The sequence below is a fragment of the Phalacrocorax carbo genome, chromosome 1, assembly GCF_963921805.1.
Source record: "Phalacrocorax carbo chromosome 1, bPhaCar2.1, whole genome shotgun sequence".
NCBI lineage: Eukaryota > Metazoa > Chordata > Aves > Suliformes > Phalacrocoracidae > Phalacrocorax > Phalacrocorax carbo.
The window spans coordinates 196,849,797-196,877,106 of NC_087513.1; the positions used below are offsets into that span (position 1 = coordinate 196,849,797).

The 27,310-nt window shown below is 39.8% G+C and overlaps 1 long non-coding RNA gene across 1 annotated transcript; it reads left to right on the forward strand.

The window, feature by feature from the left end:
- The first annotated feature begins 783 nt into the window (after positions 1-783).
- On the forward strand, positions 784-27,204 carry LOC135310455 (uncharacterized). The gene is made up of 3 exons (XR_010370524.1): positions 784-909; positions 23,562-23,693; positions 23,783-27,204. It is a non-coding gene; the product is annotated as an uncharacterized LOC135310455 (long non-coding RNA).
- Positions 27,205-27,310: the final 106 nt, after the last annotated feature.

The window sequence follows — 27,310 nt, forward strand, 5'->3', positions numbered from 1 at the left end:
AATCAAAAATACGTATGTGGTGTGCTCTTTGTTCCTCTTCCTAGCTCTACTTGGTAAATATATATAAATAATTTAAAAAGAAAGAATGGTTATTCTTTCATTTTATACCTCTTCATCAGCCACAGAAAAGAATGAATGAACATTGGTAGGGATGCAATGATAGGACATCTAATATCTCTGAGACTCATGTATCTGAGGGACAAGGGGGGATCTTAATACTTCCAGATGAATGTACTGGACAACTGTTCATTGTTAATTCAGAGAGCCCAACGTAATTTCTAGTGCTCTGCCGCACAAAGCTATATGGTGTACTGGTGGAAGATCTAATTACTCAAAGACTAGTTGCTTGATGGTGTTAGAATTTTGGCTGACTGAAAACACAAAAAGTTTTGTTCTGTAAACCTGTCTGAATGGTGATGTGTCCAGTACTGTTCATGCTATTCATGCTGTTGGGAAAGAGCTTTAACCAGGAGTGGGTTCAAGATAGTACCTGAAGGCAGGTGTGGCTTCAGGAACCCTCAGGAAACCACTATTACCTGGAGGAGTGGAAGGTGCTTTCTGTGAAGAAATAGAGGGGGAGATGGGTGGAGGTATCAAATACTAGTTATCAAGTACTAGTAATCTGGCACATTTTTATATGATTTCAAATAAGTTCTTATTTCCTAGACTCTATGTTGATGTGAGTGTGCAGACACAGGCCAAAAGCCATTACATAGAAAGTCTGGCTCATGAAATGAAAACTATCTTTTCCTGATGATAGCCCTCATATTATTTTAAGAACGAAAGCCAGTGAAAGGTGTTAAACCACTGGAGAAGACCTCTAGCACTGAGGAAGTCAGTGGGCAGAATGGCAGGTGATCACAAATGAACACATGTTGAAACGTGCATGAAGATGATGATAACCTGCAGGTAAGAGGTACGCTGCGGTATTTATGAGAATGCACAGAGGTTTACAGATTAGTGCTACATTTTCATGTGAGATTTGCAGCAGAGCAACCTTGAAAAGTATCTATAAGACCCTGTACAGTGTTAGAGTTATTCAAAGAGAGAATTACAAATAGTGCTGTAATAAAGACCCTGTCTTTTGCAACATAAAATGAAAGATTCTGATGTTTTAAGGATCCCTCAGGATTCCTAGTGCTGTAAATAGCAGTGTATGTTATTGGTACTATGATTTACTGCTAATTTTTCACCCTGTGTTAAAAGCTTATCTTTTAGGCAACTATGGAAAAGCGACTTAATTTTCAGCAGTTCTGGGCTGTACTAAGATGCCATGTAGATCAGCTCTGCCCATTTGCTGTTCTTTCAGACCTGCTAGTTCAACCGTAGTCAAGGCTCACTGTTGCCTGGCTAAGACCACACTAAGGTTTTTTGGGGGTGCTGGCTCATTTGCTGGGGAGCGGCTTGCCTGCATGTCATGCTCAACAGAAAGGTCTTCATCCTTCCACCCCAAGATGCAACCTGTGCAGGCTCCCTGAAGTCCTGCCCGGCCTTGCTAGTGTTGCCTGAGTCCTTGGGTCAGTGAGCATTGGCCATCTTCAGTTTGGGGTCTCTGGTGGGGCAGTGGTCCCCACTGAGTCAAGGAGCAGATGCTGCCTTTCATCCTGTAAAAAGGCAATATGCAGCATATTATGTGCTGCTTGATTCTTTCTGCCTACCACATAGAGAGCAGTGTGTTACACTGCTTTGAACTGGAGTGAATCGGGGTAAATAATTGTGCTATTTATTGAGCCTTTAATTCTTTGAAAATCATGTTGACACTCTACATGTCTTGCTATTTTGATATTCACAGCTTTTACATGCCTCTTCCTCAGCACACATGCTTTGAAAATAGAAATGCGTGTTGGAATAAGACTGTATAGAAGGAGAGTATAAGCTTAGCATTTTGGGAACTGGTAATCTCTCTGGTTTAAAAGGCATTGATAGCTACCTTTTAATTAAGGATCTGCAAACAGCAATTTTCATCCCTATTTCACAAGAAATATAGTTATGTTTAAAGCTGTCCTTTTATGGCATGATATGATTACTTCAGCTACACTTTACAGCTAGGCTCTTTCTCTTTTTGCTGAAACAATATGGATACTTGTTTTGAAAGACAAGGCATTGTGGATGTGATTCACATTTACCTGTCGTTATGCCTATTTTATCTTCATCTTTTGTGAACAGTATTTCGTACCTCCACTAAATGATTTAACTTAACCACTGCCTTCTGCAGAAGCTCGGAATTAAGCTCTAAATGTTATTTACTTCCCTTTAATTATAAAAATACATCAGGTTAGTTTGTAATTAAATATAATGATAATGTTGTTTGATACCTTGAGGGAGGAAGTTTAAATATACCATGACCAAGGAGCTGTAGAAAGGAGGGTAGCAAAGACAGCAGAAGCTTCTTTTTTTCTCATTCTTCTGGAACAGAGAACAAAGATAATAAACCCCCAGAAAATTTGGTATGTAAACCAAATGCAGGAAGATGGTAGCAGCTGTAGATCCACTGCATGCAAGAGAAGAGAGGGAGCACTGAAAAGCACAGAGATGAGCTCACGCACATTTTGAGGACCACTTTCAGGAGGTCACCACCCCTACCTAACTGCTTGTGCCCTCCCAATGGAGACAGCAGAAAAGGGGCTTCAGGGGGTTCTGGCCAGATCTACCGCTTGATTTGAGCTGCATGTAAAAACAGGTTATGAAGATGCCGGACTTGGCACAAAAGTGGCTGTGACTTTGTTGTAGGTCCCCTTCGAAGGACTCTTCTTTCAAAGAGGCAGAACAGGCAGTTGGAGCTCCTAATTTTGTTAAGCCACACAGCAAAATACAGAAGTGGTTTGTCAGCACTCTTAAGTGGAAAGGGGCACTGCTGAATGACATCTCTGCATCCTCAGGAGTGAAGTCAATAACTACTATAGAGAAAAGCATATATGTGAGGAGGATTGTTAATAAATTGGAGTTTTGTCAAGCTTGAATATCCCTTGAAGAGATTGTTTTAAGTCTGATATACATAATGTATAATGAAATGTATAATGAAATTTTTCTGTATCTTTGCTAATTATGTCTTTACAGAAGGGAAGGAATAAAGAGAACGAGGGCCACTATAGTACTACTCCTTCACAGCTAATTATCACTGTATTGAAAAGTCGATATAACCCCCTACCATATAAGTGAAAAAGGGAGCTTGGACATTCCTGTTATTTCAAACCATGAATGCCCAGCAATGTAGCTAGCTTTTATGTACCTCAGGAGGTTTTAAACTCCAGCTCATAAAACACTGTGCAGAGGGATGACATTCTTCCCTGCCTAGTTAGAAGAGGATAAACTTGAACTGGCATTTTGAATTTTGCTGCTATTTCATCTCCTTCCTGCTTCATACATGTATGTATTAGTAATAATCTCATGCAAGAGTTAATCCATCTTGATGGAGTTCTCTTTACATTGGAAGTATGCTGACCTATGCGGGAGACAACACAAGAATGAGAGAAAAGGTCTTTTACACAGCTGTAAAGAATGAATGAAGATCAGTCTGTTCTGGGTGGGTGGGTTAAGAATGTCATTTGCTGAACTTGTGGGATATACTGAAGACTGGATAACTTTTGTTGAGTTTGAAAGACTTGAATATTTATTTTGTAAAAATATTGCTTTATGAGACATTGCAAATCTGTAAAAAATCTGTTACATCATTGTTTTATCTACAGATGTTAGCTATTTTAGAAGGCAATAAAGTTTACAGCTGAGATCACATTTAAACTCATATTTGTAATATTCTCTGTCTTGCTTTTTAAACATTTTTGACAGAGATGTGGCTGGTCCTTTGTGAATGCTTTCAGGTAGGGGAGGTGGGGCCATTAGTCATAATTATGTACGTTCTTTACGTTCCCTGAATACAAGGAACAAGAAAAGTACAATTGCATTCTGACTCCAGAGAGATTGGAGAGGGCAAAGGAACTCAAATAACAGCTTATCTGAAAAGGCCAGAGCCTCCCCCTTGATGTGGGCTTGCCCCAGCAGAATCAGCTAGAAATGCTTTTGGGGATTCCTGTGAGGCTACACCATAGCTCTGCTATCCTCAGTACAGGAAAACTGTGCCATGATAACAGCCTATGGACAGTCCCTTTACAAAATAAAAGTGTCTTTAATAATATAACAAGTGAGATTATGCACATGCTGCCCTTGAGAGGTGTGGCTACAATATGTGTGGGTACCCTGAGATAACTTTCATCTAGCTACCAGCAAGCTCAGGTAGCTGTATCACTGAGTCTTTAGTGGCATTGGTTTTACACTAGGCTATTTGAAGTTACATGAGTACTTGGTTTTCTAGATTTTGCTGAAGTCAGTGCTGCCACACCTTTACTGATGTTGCTCCTCAAATGGAGAAATTAAAGCTATCCAGGCTCTGCTTAAGTAGACTGTAATTGCACCTTGCTGCAGTGGAAACATACCTAACACTACAAAAAGTAGTGCATTTAAGTTTTAAAAAGGGGGGAAGTAAATAGTCTCCATTCTGTGTGTAGCATAGCCACCAAAACACTCTTTAATGTCTGTGTTTGCCTTAGACAATGCTATTATTCAATGTTATCTGTCAGAGGACTTAAGCACAGGCCCACGTCTTCTCTTTCTGGCAGCTGCTGTGTATCTCAGGGAATTGCTGAAATGGACAGAAATGCCCTGAGAAATTTAGAGGACACAGCCCACAAAGTCTTTCCATATATTTCCAGCTGAACCATTTCTGCCAATAGAGTGGAGACTGCTGCAGGCGCTGCACAGACCCCTTTCTTCTTTATGCCATGTCAAGGGTAGGACCAGCTTCAATTGCCGTAAGGTCTCCTGTGTGAAGTGCCAGTATTTATATTTAATGCTTGTGGTGTGTCTTCCAAGTAATTACAAATCCCTTTGTAACTGTTAATCACATTTAATGTGTCAAATTGCTGCTGCTGCAGTTTTATTTAACAGTGACAGCTATAGTAACTGCAATGGATTAAGTCTATTTGAAGGCAGTGGCTTGGACATTTCAACTTATTACATTAACAGCTGAACCAGAATAATTTTCACTCTGCATGCTCCTAGATTATACCATTTTGACATACTTTGGCTAATGCACATGGAGGACCTAGGGAATACTGATCTGTCAGCCTCACCTCACCTCACCTCTGTGCCTGGGAAGATCATGGAACAGATCCTCCTAAAAGCTATGCTAATGCACATGGAGGACAAGGGCAAGTCCTCCTGACTTCACCAAGGACAAGTTCTGCTTGACCAACCTAGTGGCTTTCTATGATGGAGTGACTGCATCAGTGGACAAGGGAAGAGCTACAGATGTCATCTATCTGGACTTTTGTAAAGCCTTCGACATGGTCCCCCACAGCATCCTTCTCTCTAAAATGGAGGGGTACAGATTTGATATGTGTAGTGTTTGGTGGATAAGGAATTGGTTGGATGGTCACTTCCAGAGGGTAGTGGTTAATGGCTCAATGTCCAGATGGAGACCAGTGACGAGAGGCATCCCTCAGGGTTCCGTACTGGGACCAGCGCTGTTTAACATTTTCGTCAATGACTTAGCGGGATTGTGTCTACCCTCAGCAAGTTTGCAGATGACACCAAGCGGAGTAGCACAGTTGACACGCCTGAAGGACGAGATGTCATCCAAGGAGACCTAGACAAGCTGGAGAGGTGGGCCCGTGAGAACCTCATGAGGTTCAACAAGGCCAAGTGCAAGGTCCTGCACCTGGGTCGGGGCAACCCCCGATACCAACACAGGCTGAGGGATGAAGGGATTGAGAGCAGCCCTGCTGGGGTACTGGTGGATGAAAAGCTGGACATGAGCCAACAATGTGTACTTGCAGCCCAGAAAGCCAACCGTACCCTGGGCTGCACCAAAAGAAGCATGGCCAGCAGGTGGAGGGAGGTGATTCCGCCCATCTACTCTGCTCTGGTGAGACCCCACCTGGGGTGCTGTGTCCAGCTCTGGAGCCCTCAGCACAGGAAGGCCATGGACCTGTTGGAGCAAGTCCAGAGGAGGGCCGTAAAAATAATCCGAGGGCTGGAGCACCTCTTTTACGAGGACAGGCTGAGAGATTTGGGGTTGTTCAGCCTGGAGAAGAGAAGGCTCCAGGGAGACCTTATTGTGGCCTTTCAGTACTTAAAGGGGGACTATAGGAAGGATGGGGGCAATCTTTTAGCTAGGCCTGTTGTGACAGGACAAGAGGTAATGGTTTTAAACTAAACGAGGGTAGATTTAGACTAGATATAAGGAAGAAATTTTTTACAATGAGGGTGGTGAAACACTGGCACAGGTTGCCCAGAGAGGTGGTAGATGCCTCATCCCTAGAAACATTCAAGGTCAGGTTGGACGGGGCTCTGAGCAACCAGATCTAGTTGAAGATGTCCCTTCTCACTGCACGGGGGGTGGACTAGATGGTCTCTAAAGGTCCCTTCCAACCCAAACCATTCTATGATTGTATGATTCTATAGCAATATATAAACATTGTATGTTGATAGTAATATGAAGTATATTCCTTTTTTTTTGATATCTGGGAATCATTTTCTGTACAATAGGGAGAAAGGGAACAAAGGAGTCTTCTCATATGATTATTTTTTTATTTTTACAAATAGCATATAAGGTGGAGATATAGTGACTTATCTAAAGGATAATTAATTTCAAAAAATACTTCTTATACTTGCCTAACTGTCCTTTTTACTTGGAAAATAAAAAGATTCTGATATTTGAAAACTCCCATCTACTTGCAAAAATAAATACAAGTTCTGAAAAATCTGGACTTGTTTGATTTTGATGGAGGACTTGTTTCTTCCACAATTCCCAGCAAATTATAATGTGAGCTCTCCCACTGTACTCACAGTAATAGGCCTACTGAGTTTTCTTTGAAGAGTTCCTCTCTCTGACTTCTAACTATTCACTGAATATAAACAGGTGATAACTAAAAAAAACCCTAATCCCAAAATCTTAGTAGTCTGATACTCCCTTTCTCAATGAATTGGTCTTCATATGCCCTGATGTATATACGGTCCTACTGAGGTGGCACAGCCCACTGCCTCCAGCCTGACATTAGCTGGAGTCAAATGCTCAAGAAGAAAACCTGGAACCCTGTTACATTTTACAGTGGAAAAAACCCCCAGCACATACAAATCCTCACAAAAATTCCTGAAAGCCACAAGTTGACTTGTGCCTGACATCCTAACAGCTTTATAATTAATAAATAAATCAGTGAATTCTGTCTAATGTAGAATCTCTAAATATTTTCGTTAAATGCAGGGATTATGTCTGGGAGCTTCTTTTGTAAAAATTCACTTGCTCAAACAAAAGGTAGAGTATGTTGTAAACTCTTATTTAACTTTGATCCCTCAGTTATATTTTTCTTTTTTCCCCCCACAATGTGTAATAAAAGTAGAAATTCTTACTTGGATTAAATGCTTCTCTTCATAAATAAGGGCCAGTGAAGGACATAGACTGAAAACAAAACAAAATGAAGATGCTTGTGTTTACTACTCAGGTGACAAAATGTTAACACTCAACAAGCAACGCATATGTTGGAAAATAAAATACATATTATAAGTGTTTTAAATGTAATGACTTAGACATTTTAAAGTATTTAAGTTATAAAAGATAGAAAACATAGGGAATTTTTAATATCCTTATTTTTTGTTGCCACATATGCTGGTGGAAGTAAATAGAACTGTTCACTTTACTGGAAAGATATTTCTTATTTACCTGCTTTTAATTGTAGATTCCCTAATGTAAATTTTAACTTCAAAGTATTATGTGTGCTGTGTACTGAAGCACGTTTTCACTTGTTTCCCAGTAACTGTTGCTCTCAGGAGGAGGGCAAGATAGAAGATACCCGGAGCAGAATTAGAGGGCTCTTCAATTAGTATGAACAATCAGGCCCATTCTCATATTCTAAGTCTTGTACTTCCTGATGGATTTCAAAGTCTATTTTGTTCTGCCACCCATAGTGTAACTTGAGCTCTTACTAGTTAGAATTTTTGAATATTACAATTGATTTGTGTGATTTATGCTAAGTGCTGCTGTCTGTTAGCTGTCATTTGTCTGGCAGGAATTTGTAGCCACCTGTCATGGCGTAAAGTCAGTTTTCTACAGTATCTTGTGCTGTGCAGTCTTACCTAAGCTGAAGATGTGCCATGGTTCCATGTTTTATCTTTATATTTTAATTTACTATTCCAAGTCTTCTGCCAAAATAATTTCCTGAACCTTGTGTCTATCTTGATGCAAAACAATTGTAGTTCTATTTTACATGTAGCTTCCGTCTTTTGCATGCATATATAATTTCGTAGAAGGTGGAAGTTCTTATAATCTGATGTAGTGGTTCCACGCATAAACCTACCTTTTAAGAATATTTTATATGCACACGCAGATGCGCTAAGCTTAGAAGTCTTAAGCAGGTTTTTCCGGGTTATCAAAATCCCCTTATGCGAGATACTCTTGGTTAGGAAATGTGCGTGAAAAATCTCGTTAAAAAGTCTGTGAAGGTGAATAACACTTTGTTTCTCCTTCTGTTAGCTCAGAGACTCCCTCTAAAGCTGGGCAGATGTCCTATATTCTCCCTGGTTCACTGGGAATCACTTCAGTCCCTATCATTAGTGTTTATTCCAAGGTCCAACCGAGTGCCGACCCTGCAGTAAGTGCAGAAACGTGCCAGCTAGCTCAGGTACTAAAACCAATCTGAACATGCAGCCTGGTGCAGGGAGCAGGACAAATTAGCCTGGACTGACCACTGTGCTGTCATCCTATGTTGCTGTCGGGGTCCAAAGAATTTATCTGCAAACAAGATGGGTTATCCTTATTTTACACAGCAGTCTGCAGTGCTGGTGTACCACTATCCACTGGGCATCCCAGCTCTGTGCAAAGGAGAAGGACCTGCAGCTCTACCGCCTCTTCTGGGGGGATGCTTCTTGGCCTGTGGAGGAAGCCCAGTGTGCTCCCTTAGTCCTGACTCTTGCTGTGTCAGCCCTGCCTTGTGCCACCTGCGACACGTTCCCCTGGGGGTGCCTGAGAGAGGGGTTAGGGGCAGAGATGCCCTCAAATGTCTCTTTTCCAGAGGAGGCAGCTAATGCTTTGGGTGTGGAATGACTGAGGGCCACATGTGAGGATTTCCCTGGAGGCATTGAGCTGGGCCAATAGTTTAAGCATTGTAGGAGATCACAGTCATTTAATGAGATCTTGGCTAGTTTGGTATTCATAGTTCTTTCATTTCTCTTGCCCTTTCCCACCCTACCAAGGAGTAGTGATTAAGAACTATTTTTTGGTTGATTGCTTTTTAATTTTACCACTTTAAGTGGTGAACCTGGATGAGATATATGAAACGTACTAAAGCCAAAAGGATCAGGACCAAAAATGACATCTGCCCTTTGAAACCAGATTTGTTTAAACACTTCCATACATCTCATAGCCTGGAGTGAGAAGGCTTGTAGCCTTTAAGCTGCAACTTGCAAGCAATTCAGATGCAGTTCTCATGCCAAGACTGTAGCACACAGCTGTCAGCAGTGCTGTCCTGGCATGAGACACCTGGATAATGTGGCCTCTTTCCACAGAAGGAGGTGAACAAGCAGGAGATGTGGAGACCCAACATCAGCAGGAAACATAACACCAAGCTCTCTGTGCTCTGCACTCCCACAAGTCACAGCAGGGTAGATGAATTCCTATTGCACTGTTATCACCTTCATCCTCTGAACTACCCCTGGAGCTCCCCCTGCTCTACAAATCTCAGGGTATGGAGTATGTGTCATGTGGCCTTTGATCCTGTGAAGATTTAAAATGCTTACAGGAAAAGGATAGCCACCCTGATGGCAAGTCCTTAAAATACTTTAACATAAAGGAATAAAAAGCTGTCTCAGCGTGTCTTCTTTAAATGCACTACCAACACTTTTTCCTTTGGATCAGATTTTAGTAACACCATGTTTCACTTGTTTCACTGCTCTAAGTCATCCCCTGTGTAAATGATTTTCATTTGGTCCAGTGGTTGACTGAAATATCAAGTGTGTTCAAAGAAAAATATTCTTGAGACATTTGGTGCCTGCACAGCATCCTTGAAACCAACATTTGTGACACTGGGATGGTAAAATGTCAAAACTGCCAGTGTATACACTGGCAAATACACACATGTGCATACAGGCATGTATATGCTTGCAGACAAAAATACCATGTGGGAGAATATTACTATCATTTATTTCGCTGCATACTTGTCACGTTGTTCTGCTTATATATGTTTATGCCAATTTCAGAAAGAAAAATTTGTGTCAGATTTTTTAAAAAATTAATCTGCTGAAGAGGCTTAGGGAAATGAATGAAAGTGGAAATTAATGTTATGATAGGTGAGCACACTGGGTGTGGGATGCAACAAGTTAACAGAAGACAGCTAAACTATTTCCAAAGTAATAGAGGTGCTGAAAAGTAAAATAATTATCGTAGAACAAGAGCACATCCCTATTGAGATAAAAATAGCAAAGAGAGCCAATTTGTTCTTTCTGGCATGAAAACTGCAAACAGAACTTCCCGATTAAATTCAAGAGTAATTATGATAATAATGCTTGAAACTGGTGAATCTTTTTAGGTGAGGATTCTCAGATAGTTTTACAAAGGAATAGGTCAGAATTATTATCGTAAGAAGAACAAAGGAGGTCAAAACCCCCTCATATCAAAAATATCCATTCAAAATCTGTAGGCAGATACTAAAAACAAGACCAGATGTGTAGATGTAGAGGAATTGCTATATCCTTGCTGGGGTGGTAATTTATGGAGAGGATTTGTTGTGGAATTCACCTCTTGCTGCAGAACTGTTGTCTCCATTCCGAGGGTGTGTCCACACTTGTGAAGCTACTGGAATTTATTGAAATAATTATTCCAGAATAATTTGGTAAATTTCCAGAGAAGCTCCCAGACCTAGTTTTAAAATGTTCCTGGCCCTGATGTTTGAGAAAATATGTGGTTTTATTTGTATGGTTGTATGGAAATAGAGTTGTCTTCCTGAGGTCACAGAGAAAGCCAGAAATAATAATGTTGAGAGATGGGATCTGCCTTGTACCAGGCTTGTTTAAACTTAAAAAGACAAGTTCACAGCATAGTAAGGATGAAATGAAGACTGAAAGATGAAATAAAAACAACTGGCTACCAGGTAGCAGCGAAGCAGCATTATGGAATGTATACTTCATCTTAATATTAAAACAGTAACTTGAATTTTAAAGCTTCGTGAAGTTGTAGATTTCTGGCAATTTACACTCACGTACTGTAAAATTTGGGGTCCTTCCTGAAAAGAAATAATACCCAGCTTTCTGCAGAGCACGTGAGGGCTCCATTAGAAGCAACAGGTTATGAGTTGCACTTCTTGAGGCCTCAGTAGGAAGATTATCTTACTGGATAAAACTGCACATGCTTTCAAACCCAAACCGCTACGGCTCTGTATAGGAACCTTAAAACCTACAAACACTCACATGTGAATAACTCTTGATAAAGGTGACATATTCATGTGGGGTGAGTTAGGTGTGAGGAGAAACACTGGTCAATTCAACAGAGCGCCTCAGGATATAGAATTTATATTATATTGGCATCACATAGTCTCTTCCAGAAATATTAATAATTTCTCTTCCACTTCAGTGAATTGTTTGATTTTAAACATGTGTACATATGGGAGAAGTTATAAAAAAAGCATAGTGTATTGAGATGGGCAATAGTGATCTACTAGTAGAATAGATTCTGATCTGTGGGATGGGGAATCTGCACTCTGCAAGAAGAGCATCCATCTCCCCTTTCTCAAGCCATGTTCTCTTTTATAAACTCTCTCATGTTCACTCTACTTGCTTCCTTCTTAAAAAATAATAGTCTTAATTTTTTATAACATGCTTTATTTAGAATTTTTAATGCTGTCTCTAGGTTCATTCATTTCTCCTTGATGTATATATTTTTTTAAGTAAATAATTAAAATATAACCTATCCCTCAAATACTACTTGTACCATTGTTTTATCTAGGGGTATTTTATTGTATTCTTTAAAAATCAGTGCTAGAATCTCTTAGTGTGTTTGATTTCTTCTGTATATTGTGTACATATTGTTCTCAAATGTGTTCAACACTGCCATGAAAATCTTTTTGTGGAAAGTTGACATTAAATTCACACCGAAATATATGAATATTCAAAAAGTGTTTTTTTTCCAAAGGACATGAGCTTGTACATAGCTGCAGGAATGCCATTTGCTTTCCAATTGCCAACTATCTACCTTCAAATAGCTCCTTTTGAGTGTTGGGGTAATCAGTTCTTGTTGGCAGGATTCATCTCACCTAACTTCAGCTGCCTAAAAGTTGGAGACCAGAACTGTTATTTACACTTTTTTTCACCTGAGGAAACAAATAAGGGCTTTCATGGAGGGTTTCATCCTGCCTTCAACAAGATGCCCAAGACAGGGGGGTGACTCAGCCTCCATGTGGTACTGGTCTTTGTCTACTGCCTGCATGTGCAGGGATGACCAGTGTAGACACCTAAGGCACCAAACTCCCGGATAGCTTTGATTAGATGAAATTAATATGTCCTGAAAGTTGAAAACAGTCTAACGAGCTGTGTGCCTGCAACACTCTCAATAGCATGGGTCTTAGTGCAGAACAGTGGGGTCCTGTCTGCTGAGTATTATCCTTTTCACTTTTTCTTTTTTCTTTTTTTTTTTTTAAATTTGTTTTCTGCAAATGTATATTGTACAGTTCATGTGTTGTGGTTTTTTTTTTTAATTTTAATGAAAATTATACCTACCTCAGACACCTTTTATGCCTTTGGAAGTACTGGTACTTGAAAATAAGTCCTAGATAACCCAAAACCAATCCACAATAAATCAGGGAGAAAGGAATCAAATGTCTGAAGGGTATCACCAGGAAAAATACTTGCTCTGGAGTTAATTTTCCAAATATGTCTACTCCGCTTACAGAGAACGTAGTCATAAACATATGGTACATATTTAACTATTTAGCCCCTTCTAATAACCTCTTAAGACAAATTTGAATGCTTCTGTTCTACTTGTTCTGTTCTAAAGAGTTCAGTGAGCTCATGGGCCACTATTTGTTTACTTACTTATTCATTTTCAGAGGACCAGTTCTGATTTGGTTATTCCAATTTTAAATTCTCATGAAAGGAGTACTATTTTTTAAATGACAGCTGCTAAGTAAAGTTTTTGCCCTCCATTTGCCAAGCTCAGCTGTTCTGTTTTGGGTTGAGGATTTTTTGGGGTTGGTGTTTTTTGGTTTGTTGCGGTTTTGTTCTTTTTTTTTAAACTAACAACTTTTGATCGTCAGGCAAAACAGCTAGCTTGTACAACAGTGCATTATTTTGTTCACTCATTTTAAATTCTTTAAAATCCTGTGAATGAAGCAACCCAGTCATAGTTTTAAGGGACTGACTCAAAGACATTGAAGTCAGAGGCAGTCCTTTTCCTTATTTCAGTAGACTTTAAGGATCCAAGTGATTAGTTTGTCTTAACTTGTTCATGTCTACAGTGTTTAAAATTCATGGAAGTAGCAGAAAGTTACTGCTGGGGTTATTTATGTTCTTGTTTCTAAATTTAAAATTGCTTTGATGTACAGATATAAAAGAATATAATCTAAAATATTCTACAGGGTACGTTATGAACCAGTGATATTTTTCAGTTCAAAAACCCATGATACACTACTTAAAGACAGTTTTGATATATTTAATGTCAAAGTTTTTAGAAGTTCCAAGGAGTTGTAGACAAATATGATTTTTTTTGCACCCATTATTATCGTAATAGATGAAGATAAAAAGAGATTAAACACCTGTAATAGACTCAGAAATATGTAAAGATCAAACTTCTTTTGGGGCAAGGAAGAACATTTCATAGAAAATTATCTTTAAATACTGAAACAATAGTATATTTTTCTATGCTTGTTGTTAGGCACATTTGAATATTTAGCATCAATATTGTCTGTTTGAAAGATAATGTAAAAATTCTCAGTGCTCTTATATGATATTTCATTCTAATACTGAGATGCCTGGGGAAGAAGTAAATCCTGATAAGGACAGATTGTGAATGCAGGATCATCTGAATAATTTGGGAAATTTACTATAAAGAAACGATTGGGCACAGTGAAATATTTGTATGCTGAATGGAGTATTCAGCCCATAATTACAGCCAAGGGGCCTGGGAAGGAGAAACTCTGGAGAAGGCTTGAGCATCATGATGGGATGCTATGAGCACCTCTCCTGGGTGAGTTTGGATGAGCTCTGTGGGGCCTCTCCATGTGGATGCAGAAACAGTGACCTGAAAACAGCAGGCTGAAGAAAGAAAAATTACGTGCTGGGAAGCAGTGTGTGAAAGTCTGTCAGGAGCTGACAAGCTCTGGAGACTCCTGGTCCTGGTGAATCCATAAGAACAGATAAACTCAGGCCACCAAGAGCCTGTGCAAGGCTATCAGCGCATGCTGACATCTCCAAAGGCTGTACAACTCGGTACTGAGGAAGGTTCTGGTTGCTTCATGCAGCGTGATGAAGTGTGGGACCACAAAGGACTTGCTGCACCCACCTGAAACCCCCAGAGTGTCAGAACAACCCTCTGCTTCTGAGCAAACCACCAGGACTAGCCTCCCAGTGGCTGCTCCAGCCAGGCAGCGAGGAGTGATCGCAAACATGTGTCTGAATACTTGAATGTACCTTTATCTGCTATTAGTAATAACAGCTTGATGCCGATAGTAGTAACAGTTAAATTAATAAATGGTGTCCTGATAGATGGTGGTTGTGACGTGTGTCTCCCCATCTCGGTCTCCTATGCAGGAATTTTTAAAGAGGGTTATCATCTGAAAATAATGCTTTGGTGAAAAAGACAATTTCCATCTTTGCATGTGTGAATAGGGGAATATAGAGTAAAAGTTTAGCCTGATATACTGACTGTGGCTCCAGATGGTCACAGAACTCAGAGGAAAAAAAAGTGCCAGGGTCTCATGTCTACATGTCAAGAAGGTGAAGGGCTGTAGGAATGACCAGAGTCCTTGAAAACTTGCCTCAGGGTGAGAGAGTCAATGAACGTGTAAGTACCTATATCAAAACCAGAAACTCGCTATGAAAAGGCTTTTTGAACTCTAAAACAAACTAGGCTTTAATAACATCCAGTTGGTGCAAGATGAAGCAGATAAATGTAAACTACAAATAAAGCACATATTTTTAATAGAGATGTTAATTAAACTCTGGAACAGTTTATCACGGGTTGTGGTAGATTTACCATCACTGGAATAATTTAAATCAAGTTCATATGTGTTTCTAGAGGTCTCCTCCAGTTAAAAGGGGAGCTAATTCAAGGCAGTCCTGTGGCCATTGTTATTCAGAGAGTTAGGTTAGATGATCTCAGTAGTTTCTGGCCTGGTTAAATATTAATCTAACAAAACCCACTTCGTCTATGTAGAATGAGAAGCATTAGCTATAATCAGAAACAAATAATACATCACAAACTATTTCAAACAAAAAAGGTAGCCTCAGAGAGGGAGCAGAGGCTGGACAGGTGGCTGGGGATCTTGCAAGACAAACATGAAAGATGTAAAAGGAACTAGGGATGTAAAATAGCCAATTAAATTGCATGAAAATGGAAAGCAGTAAAAACATTTATGTTCTGGAAAAAATCCCATCATTTTTTACATGCTTGTAAGGAAAAATTGGAGGAAGAGGGTAAATGTACATACAAGACACACGAACACAGCATGGTCAGAGATTATTTATGATGTGTGGCAATGGGGAAAAATCAGCATATTAATCTCCAAAATCACACTCTGTCTGAGTAAAGTGATAATTAGCTGCACTAGTGTTGAAACACATAAAGGACTAAATGATATATATTTGAGCAGCAATGATCTTTTGCTCAGCACAAGTCACTGATGTCTATAAACTACTACAAATGGTATTTACAGAGGACTAACAGATAACAGCAACGTGTTTTGAAAAGCTGATAAAATTCCTGAACGGTTCCTTAGCTGATCAGCGTATATAAGACTTTTTAGTGCATATGTATTGGCTAGATTGTAAGGTTGTGCAATCCTTGAACTATCTTGTGTGCCATCCTTTTCTTTTTAATGATGCATTTTCCTAGGAATAGATTTTAATACATTTTCTTGCATCCACCTATATTTATTAGGCATAAATTCTAGTGGCCTTATTCTAATTTGGCAGGTGGCTTCCCAGTGATTGCCATTAACATAACAGTTATCAGCCAGAAGGATATACAGAGCTGGCATAGCAATGGAATAAAGCAGCCTAATGTGTTTTTAAAATGTCTGTAATCAAAGGGACTGCAAAAATATCCTAAAACAATACTCCAAAGTACTGCAGAGGATCAAATTTTCTATACAATTAGTGAACTGCACTGATCTGTAAAAGAGTTGCTTCGGCCCCTGCATTATATTTGACACTCATGGAGGGGTGGGATTAGCCTATTTTGCTGGCACCAAGCTTGTGACCAGGAATCCCTGGTTGCAGCCTGGTCATGGCTTCGTGTTGTCCACCTGACCCCACTTTTTCTGGGTGGGTGGGATTCACCTGGGGAAATAATTTTCAGTCTGTATCCTGGGACATACCTGAGGTGTCCCAAGGTAAAATGCGGATGAGGATGTCCTGTATTTGGAGGTTGCAAAGGGCTCCTCCTCCAATCCAAGCTTCTATGAAAGGAGGTCACTGCAACACAGCTGCAGAGCTTGGAAATTCTCTTTCTAACATAATTGTTGGGTCTTTAAATTAATTTATAGGAAAGTTTTAAATGTAGCACCACTTAGCAAATCTTCAAAGCTGGGTTTTAATCCAGACTCTGGATCAAAGGCACTTCTGCTTTGCAAAGGAGAGCAAATTATGTCTCTGCATGACAGGCAGACTAGTAGGTTGCACCCCGCTGTGGCAGGAAATGTAGCCTCAGGAGATGACCAGCCTCCCTGTTAACTGAGGATGGGTAGCTTTGTTTTTTGCCATGAGACTCCCATGCAGCAGCAGGGACTGGAACTCTGAGAGCCATCTGTGGCTCCCGCAGCTAAGTCACCCTCTGCAGGAGGGTTGTGGCTGGTTGTCATTGCCACTTCCCTCTTCACACCCCAACGGTGCTTTGCTTCGAGGCATGTGCAGGTTCTTTCTCCTAAAGAAATAAGATGGGAGCATAAGTCATGTAAGCCCAAATCAGGGTTAATTCCTTTGGTCTTTACTTCAGCCTTTGTGCATTAGCAGGTAGCACATGGTGCTCAAAAAAGAGCTACCTGGGGATCCCCATAGCATGAAGAAGTGTGTGCCCCTTGAGGTGGAGTTCCCAAGGACATGGGACAGCCTGAATGGCACCTGACCTTGTGGTTTTGCTCTAACACCATGGAGTAGGCTTGCTTACTTGTGATATAGGGGGTTAATTTGGCCACCAAGAAGTGTGGGATAAAGGGACTGGAAAAGTGGCTGATACCCATTTTCTACACCCATGTATGTCTCCTCTGTACCAAATGCAACCATTGTACAGCCTCGTTTTATACACTTACACACACACACTTGTCATCTCAAGACTGTACTTTAGCAAATCTTATGGACACAACCCACAAAACCCTGGTGTTTTTTTTTTTTTTATTTTCATAGTGCCCAGTTGTGCCTGCAGGTAATGTTCCAACGATTTATTTTTTCCCCGAAGACTGCATTTTTGGACACAGCAGTGCCAGTGACTCAGTGGTCATGACTTCTCTCAGTTATTTTTCTGGGACAGCAGCATAACTAGCAGCGAAACACATGCAATATGAGAGCACAGAGGTTTCACTTGGTGGCCAGCTGAGGAGAGGAGAATGTACTTGTCCCAAAAACATTACCTGGGAGGCAAGTAGGGCAAGTGCACAAAAAAATGTTAATTCCTGTTTAAAAGTTGACATCCAAAGGGTTAAGTGTCATACAGCTGATTAACTATTTCACTATTGCAGCTGCTTGTGTTAAAGCTTGTCAGAGAAAAAAAATGTAATAGATGTTCATTTTAAAACCTGTTTTCGTTATCCTTTGCCTTTGTGCTAGTTTTCAGGGCATAATGAAGATATCCTTTAAAGTCTGAGGTTTTAAAATTAAGTAATTTTTAAAATTATAAACACAAAAAATCAGGCACTTTGAAACATGTGAAACCAGATGACATTTTTATTTGCATCTCACTTGGTTTGATGGTTTTTCTTCAGGTGGGGCTGGGAAAAAAAAGTCCTTGAAGACCTTTTCTGCATTCTGGCAACAAACAAGGAAAAAAGAGACTGCACGGTGGTGGGTGCAGGGGAAAGGAGGGCTGAAAGGAAAAAAGAAAGCTGAAAAGCTGAAAGAGGGAAACCTCATTTCAGTGTGAACTTTGATTCTGCAAATGTTGACGCAGATGCCAAGTTTTTTCTAATTCAGGGCTTCAGAACTGAGTCTTTTATAGATGCATTGCTAAGCTCTTAAGGAGGATTATTTTTTCCTACCTGGACTGCAGAGGTAAAGTTAACATTCATTATCTTTTTCATTACACCTTATATTTTTCTCATTGCACTTCACAGATTCTTTATTAATTCCATCTTTCATTTTGTTATGAGTTTTTATACATGGTGACAGGACTTGCGTCTGTGGTAGTTAACTAAGACATACCGAATCTGCCTTCTTCAGTCACTGGCATTACATAAATCCGATCACTGAATAGCATAATTTGGATCAGTTTTCCAAAAGATGAAATAGTAGGAGAGCTTGATCTAAGAAGAGATAAGATTGTTACGTACAAAAAGAGAAACAAAAATTGTGAAGGAATCTGGGAAATCCAAACTTCACGTCTTTGTCCCACTGTGGTCCAGACGTGGGACTCCTCTGGTGCATGGAGGGGCCGTCTCAGTGGTGTTGTCCCTATGGCTGGAGTGGGTTTCTTCTGCTCCCTGCAGAAAGCTCCCTGTGTGCCAGGAGGGAAGAGGGGAGCATGTGGAAATGGTCTGTGAAGCCTGAAGAACAGGCTTTGTCAAGAAAGGTTGAAAACTGAGTGCTTTATGCACTGCAGTCTGCTGCAAATGACCCACTTTCCGCAAAAAGAAATCTGTGAGGGTTATAAAAATCATAACTGATTTCCCTTCAGAAACTAGACAACACACGTTCCCTAGGAGAAATATGTCAAGACCGCAGTAGTTCATTTTTCCCTGGCCTGAGTTTTCTCTAGCTCTCACTAAGTTTGTCCTACAATATTTTCTCTATTATAATAATAATAGCTATGAAATTATCAAGAAATCTGTGGCATATTTCTTGGAGCTGTCAATTGTCAGCCTAATTTTGGTTAGAATAATTTATGCATGAATTTTGCACCATCTTCTGGCAAATAAGCCTGTTTCCAGATGTCAAAGGCAGCTATTTTGTCCCACTATTTAACATGTCCTTAAAATGATCAAGATATTAATCTTTATTAAAACATGTAACTGCCATTCTGGGAAAATATTCAGCTCCCTGTCACCACCTTGTTAACAAGTTATAAATGGTTTTGAGTGATAGCAGTACATGACAGGTTGGAGAGTGTCATATAACATAGAGAAATAGCCATGTATCTGAGATGGAGATTGAATTCAGCTCTCAGGGATTTTTCCTGCAGTTTCTCTTCCAGTTCAAAACAGTGAAATAAGAGGTTAAAGGCTAAAATTAGTCTTCATAGTGTTTGTGCTTAGTACTGTTTATATTCTGTGTCTTGAAGCCTGTGAGGTGCTTTGTAGTCAGAACTACAATGTCTCGTGTTAGATTGGTACCTGAGTCCTCAAATGCATAAACTGGAGCTTTATTTTTGTATCCTTTCATCCCACTCTTGACTGGCACCTGGTGGTGCAACCATAAAATGAGTAATTTAGAAAAAAAAAAGAAAAATGTGGAGAAAACAAACAAACAAAAAGATGTTTCAGCATATTTTCTGGGTTTGGCTGCCATTGCTTCTTATGAGGCATGCATTGCCTCCATTTTCAATCAGTTTTAAGGCACAGTTTTAAGGTCTGCACACGAAAATCATGTGACGATATCTGAGATATCTTTTTGTAGATATTATATTCCATTTATAATTTAAGCTTTTTCCTGCCCTAAAAGCAGAAAAGACATCCTTTCCCCACTTCACCTCTGCTGACCCATGAAATTATACCTACTTGTGCCAGCACGGGCCAAGTGAGCCCTGGAGGGATTCACCTGAGTGCTCCTACTGCCTTCCCACCTTCAAAATTCCTGGATGAGTGGAACAGCAGTATTTGATGAAAACTGCTTAACATCCCTCCACCAGATAAAGAGTGGGGAAAGGGCTAAGCCTCTTGCCTTCCAGCCACCCCACTTACGCCCTTGTCATAGCCAGCCCTGCCATTGTGGAGGCTCTCATGAAAGATGGTTGTTTTCCAACAAGGGTGAGCGAGTCTCCAGGCCTCCCTAAGGAGGCTAAATTTAGGGAGAGAGCCACAGCGCTGTAACTAGTTCCCTAAAGACTCCTGCTCTGCTTCACTAATGGTAGGCAAAGCAGTGAGTCCAGACCAGTATGCCCATTCCAGCTTTCAATCCTTTTGTTCAAAAGACGGGATAATTTAATCCAAAAGTCTCATGAAATTCAAACTACTAATTTTTTTATAAAGGAGTATCAATATACATTTTTTTTGTACTGGTCATGGGAACACCTCATTCACCAGATACGCAGTCTGGGGGTGAGGCTTTTCCTATGAGAAGTGTGTTCAAATGCCCTCATATGGCAAAGACTTGGACGATGGGTCTCACACCTCCTAAGGAGTGCATCAGTAATTTTATTGCATGATACAAAACTGTGCAAAATGGACATAATACCAGTATTCACATAGGGCATAAATGTAAATACATAACAGCTTTATTTTGCAAAAGCTGTGTATCATCACCTATGGGGATTTTTTTTTTTTTTGCCAAAGTCATTACTCTGTGGGAGACTCGGGTATGATCTTCAGCATGGTGAACATTTTACTCCAAAATCCTGCACTGTTGTGAGATAGGGTGATGGGGCAAGGGACATACTTAAATAATACCAGACAGAAAAAAGGAATAAAAAATCTCTCGTACTTCCTGGAGGAGTGCTCTGGTGCCCTGTTATTGTGCAGCAGACTTAGTTTGGGGGATTTTCTGGAGGTTTCACAGTGTTTTTGAGACAACATATCAAGGAGAGATTTAAGGCTGTGCTGGCTGGGTCTGAGTCACAGCTGGCTGCGAGCAGATCCTGCAGCGGGGTGCTGCGCCCTCAGGCCCCCAGGGAAGACACTGGGACATGACCTTTCTGCAGTTCCTGGTGGTTCATGTATTTGGCTATGCAGTCAGTGTGCTGCCATATAAAGATCACTTTGGTAGATGCTTCATACTCCAGTAGGTAGTGTGGACACCTCAACATCTAATTTTGGGTTATGAATTTTGATTTGCGCCCCAGTGCCTAAATGTTCATGTGGCATTGCTCCCCAGCAGCGCTCCATGCGTTTCGCACTTCAGTGTTTGACATTGGTGGGTACTAAAATGAGATAGTCATGACAAAAGTGTTGAAGACCCTAATGAAGTATATTATAAACAGGCCTGCATAGCTAAGTTAATGTCCTTGCCAATATGATTTTTCAGTTAAGTCAGTTATTAATATTGCTTCATGTTATGTCAGGCAAATGTTCTTCTCACACTTGTGGACTCCTTTTACTTCAAGTGCAGGGGCTGTATATTTATCCTAGTAAAAAAACCCATAAACTGAGAAGCCTAATACAATCATTAGAGATACTGTATTTGATTTTAGATTTTATTTTTCAAAGGAACTATATTTACAATTTTTAAAGCCTGGGGGCTGAATCACAATATAGAGTATCTGGTTTCATATACCAGATAAGTGCCTAGAAAAGATTTAAATCAGTTATGCTATTGTAAAGTTTTAAAGTTCAAAGAGTTTGAGATGTGTAAAAAGTGTTTAGATGTAATCTTAAGGCAAAGAATTAGACACTTATGGCTTCATTTGGAAATGTGCTTCACAGTCACAAGTTATTTCATTCTATCAGTCTTAGCTTGGGACCCAGTACTGTAGTGTATTAACAATGAGAAATCGCCTGACACTAGTGTGTGGTGTTGTCTGAAAGAGATTTGATTAACATCCTTAGTCATGAATTGCAGGAACCTCATGGCTGAAGTGGCATTGTAGCAAACACCCCTTTAACTTCCATTTAATAAGCTTAATCCATGTAGAGACCAACATATCATCAAAGCCCCTGATAACTATTTTTTTGTCTTGCAAGCTCCACTCATGTGAGCAGTGTAACTGAAGTCCAGTGACAACGTGTCAGGGAGCACATAGATTGCAAATATTCCTGCATTAATATTAGAGGTACAGCATAGAGAGTTTAGGAGAGAGCAGCCTGCGGTTTAGCATTTGCAGACTTAGACCTTCACATCTGCTGCTTTAGTCTGCCAGTCAAGCTGCATAGCTGTGGGGATCCCTGGCTTCCCAGAAACACGTCCCCCAAAGGTCACTCCTTTGGGCTGTAGCACCATGCAGCGAGCTAAGCAGTGGAGCTGAGACATTTCTAGTAAGTCTGTGACCTGTTTTGAACACCAGATCCTGCAGTCCCTCTTCCTGCAGTCTTTTCATCTAGTACACGATGATATATACAGCCATCTGTGCCAAAACTGAATTTCATCCATAAAGACTAGAGAAAGAAATAATGGTTTACAAGTTTATGTCCATATTCATCATGACAGAATTTGTTTTAATGAAGAAGAAAAAGGCTAAGGCTTTATCTTAGAGCTTGCTATGTTAAATTCATTGGAAAAATAGTTCTGAGAGACCGAGAAGGAATGTATCTACATATATATGAAGAATGAAAAAATACAGGCCTTTATGCTGTGTCAATATGGGTAAGCGTTAGCACTTGCGTCTCTGAACTTGCAAGACAAGGGCCTCTCAGGACTAACATCGGTACAAACATGCTGGTGTAGTACAAGCTGCTTAATACTGCTTCCCAGCAAAATTTACTACCTTAAACTCAGAGCTCCATTAATACAACTTCATGGCTTGGGCAATGGGTACAGCAGATGTGCGACCGTTGGTACCAATGTACATAGATGTGCTCACAAGCCTCTGTACAGCTGTAAGGAAGAGTGGTGGACTCAGTTTCCTCTTGACTTTTTCATGGCTACATTCTTTTATTATTATTACTGCTTCACCCATTTTATTATTATATGTCTATTCTGAGACCAACGTGCATCTCCGAGGATGCTCCCAGCCCTGTGAGTGCTGGGAAGTGTGGTGTCAAGAGGCAGAGAGAGCCTCGAGCAGCCAGGCAGCCGGGTCGCATGCATGGTTTGAGAGAGCTCAGAGGAGAGGTGCCTATGGCTGAGCACAGTCTGTGCTGCGAAGCCCAGCACCCTTTTATCTTTCCTTCCCCAGAACCAGCTGGAGAGAAGTCATAAGGCATAGAGCTTATCCTGGGAATGGAGGCAAAACTCCAAAAATTGCAAATCAAACAGTAAACTTTGTTTTTTCTTTTATAACCATTCTTAAAACCTGTTCGCTATAGCAGCCTTCCTCTCAATATTTTTAATCTCCACTCTTCTTCCCACAGCAGTTGCCTGGTTTCTTGTCTTGCTTGTATTCTCTGATTTGAGGCATAAGAAGAGCTCATCCTGTTCTACCTGAGGCTCCCAGTACTAGATGGTAAACTTGTTGGGGCATACTCGTACATTGCTCATTTCATGTGAGTACGCTTTGCTTCTGTGTTTGCAAAGTAGCACTTAAGAGAGTTTATTATTAATAACAGTAAATTATTCTACATTTTCTTATCAGATAATATGAGATCAAGTAGCTGTCAAGACATGTTGGGCAGATATCTACAAAAACAATAATATCTAAAGATCCACAACAAAAAGGAAAAATTTGGAAGGTCTTCAGTCAGCTCTGAACAGCTGCAAATTTTGCTTTGGATGAAATAATGAACCCATCTAAGGGTCTCTCTGAAAACAGTCTTGCCGAGTTATACTTGTCAGAAGTTGTATTTGGCTTCTCAGTTTGATATATTCCCAAAAAAAGGAATTGGAACAAGCACCTAGAACTGGGTAAGTCAGCAGGACATCTGGGTAAGATTAGGGTGTATAAATAAAAAAATAGTGGCCTTATATGCATTTGATTTGCAAAAATAAGGCACTTGAGATGCTGCTGAAGTTGCTTTGGTATTACCTAAATCTCTCACTCATTTATTTATATTCAAATTCTACACTATATAATATGATGTGCAAGATAAGCCTCCAACCTAAAATCAGCCAATGCCCTTAAGGCCATGATACAAGTGCTTCTATTTGTATAGTATTAACTATTATATTCCTCTTGTTTTATAGCTAGATTTCTGTAACGAAAATGAGTGGTTTTACTGGCAATTAACAATACAGAAACTAGTGAGGAAAAAAGGAATTAGTGTAGTTGCAAACACAGTGAAACAGAGGCAAATTATTGTTACAGAATGTTTTATATTTGCCATTTGGATTCCTGTTTCTTTTTGTTTATTTGAGGATATTTTTGTGCATGAACAGAATGAATGTTTTTTGCACAAAGGCAACTATTTATGTAAATGCATATTTAATTGCATAAAGATGGATTTGCCTAAATTATTATTTTAATTTTTATTTTTGGAGACAATTGTGTCATCTTGTATGACAACGATTTTTTACTTGAAAGTTGTAACCCTTTGTTAAAAAAAACATTGCACAGTCAGGTAGCCATCATGATGTTCTACTTCTCTACTGTTGTTTTAAGAATGTAATTTTTTATACTTTTGGGAAAAACTGATATTAATTTGGAAGTATCTATATATGTATTTACTTATTTTTGCCAAGCTTACTGGTTGAAGGCACGTCCATCAGCCACAAATCAGGGACTTCAGCATAATATAGATGCTGTATGTTAGCTGAAGGGAATAACTAAGGGCTGTTCATATAGTGAAAGACAAAAAATTGTCACACACCTTTGTGCATGTACATGTGTGCTGTAATAAAGTTGTAATAAAGCTTTTCTGCATGCAGAGCCAAATGGACTTCATTAGGGTAGCAGATAAGGTATTTCCCACAGTTAACGACTCTACTGCTGTATTTCATATATATTCCAAATTTTCATTTATCATCATGAAAGGAGCTTATTCCCTGAATGCCCTTTACATATGGTAAGAAGGTCTCATGGGGCTCTGGCCAGCACGCAGTTCAGTTCTTTGCTTGCTGAGGAAACAAATGCCATATTGAGTATATGCTACAAGAGCCACCAAGTCAGAGAATTCGCAGGTAGAAATTATTTTATACTTTAGATGGCCACAGAGTCCTCCTGTTTACAGCATTAAAACCCACCGTGTTTTGTCCTTTTTCTGTCTGGCCCAGTAAGTATTAAGCTTTGAAAACATTATTCACATATTAACTGGGAGACTACTACCAGTTCAAACAGTCAGGGCTCCTGTATTCAAAAGGGTGCTGAGAAGTGTTTTCTAAATGAATAAACATCAGTTCACATTGTGGAATGGGTGGCAGCCCAAGTTAATCAATAATTTAATTACCAGTGACCCATTTTGCTTACTTCTAGTTGAAAGGGAATTTCTGCATTCTTGCATAAGTTATCATTTATTCAACTTCTCACAGATGGATTCAGATGATGCTTTTCCTGCCTTGAGGATGAGATGAGCTTAATCCAATATTATAAATGAAAAACAGGTGTCCAGATACACGTTCTTTTCCTCATAGCTTGCATCATATTTATTTACCTAAAATAATTCCTAACTCAAAATTTGCTGCCGAAAGTTTAACTTACCTTCACTTAAGGTGAGTGTGACTGTGGATGCGATTGCTGCAGCAACAGAAAATGACTGTTAGCAATGTTTTTTTAAAGTTGCAAGCCCTTGTGAGAAGGCCAATGTTCACATCTTCTAGTTATTATTATTATTCATTTTTATTGGGAAGGCAGCTGGCTGGAGCTCCAGAAATAGAACAGGTTTAAAGTGAAGCAGAAATTCTCATTTGTCTCTAAAAATAGGTCATCTTCCAGTATGGAATTTGAACTGCCAGCTTTTATGCTTCTGAATTCCCGAAGTTATTCCTGTTGGATTTATCTTCATACAATTTTAATATAAACCCTTTGAAATTGGATGCTGGCTGAAGTGTTTCTTTGGCTTGAAAGTCTGTGTTTGACTTGCAGTTGTTTCAGTTAAAAAAAGAAAAGCTGGATGAGAACAGGTGGTGTGACATACATCTTTTTAATAAGCATTCTGGATTTATGCAGTGTGTGGCATTATAGTCATCACCACAGTCAGGTGTGCAGCAGAGAAGCACGCATTACATACCCTTGAAAGATTAAACTTGTATTTTATCTGCTTTTTTGATTTCTGATAGTATGATATGCTCTATATAGATGCCCTAACTCTTTGCAACAAATTATTGTGCATGTATTAATTATAATACTGGCTAGAAATGTAAACAGAAATCAGGATATTCATGTCTTAACTCTGAATGAGGAAATCAGGAGACCATTCTTACTCCAAACTGATAGCAAGCAACATGGACAGCACAATGGTAGCATTAATACCTCCACTATGCAGATGAGAAACCTATGTGCAGGAAAACGTAAATTATTGTCCCAGAAGCACTAAGCCTATGTCTAGACACCATAATGTGGGGAACATCTGAGTTTCTGACTCAGGATGTGCACGAAGGCCATGTCTGGATCACGTTTTGGGGTGAAACCCATGTGCATGCCATCCATCCCTCCCCAGATCCCTGCTTTCCATAGGAAGGGATGTGAGCCAGGCTGGAGCTACAGTGAACCCAAGAGATGCCCAGCCTGGTCAGTCAGGGAGCTGGATGCAGGTAATGGAGCACCTTGGCAGATAGGTGTGCTTCAAGCAGAGCCAAAAAAAAATGTAAAACTCTAACCTTTGCAATGCTCACTCCAGTATTCAGGTGCAAATCTGTCCTCCATGGGACCAAACATTTAGCAGGATTAAAATGTTCAATTGGTTCTCAGTGTGTGGGAACAGTATTTTAAATAGGGTGATGGGGAAATGGCTGGAATAGTTCCACTATTGTCCAGAGCCACTTGCTGGATCCTGGGAACAGCAATTCTGTGCAGCCCCCCTTCTCAATCTGCAGAGGCACGGAGTAGATTCATTAGGCATTTTGGAATGTGCAATGTTTATTTTAAAAAATAAAATGTCTGCTATGTCATGAGTGGGTTACTGATGAACTGCTAAGTGTTTTAAAACTTCTTGAGTGTATTAAAAAAGAAAATGAAGGGTCATTTCAAACTGAGAATCTTGCCTGTGAGCAGTGTCTTTATTTAGTGCTA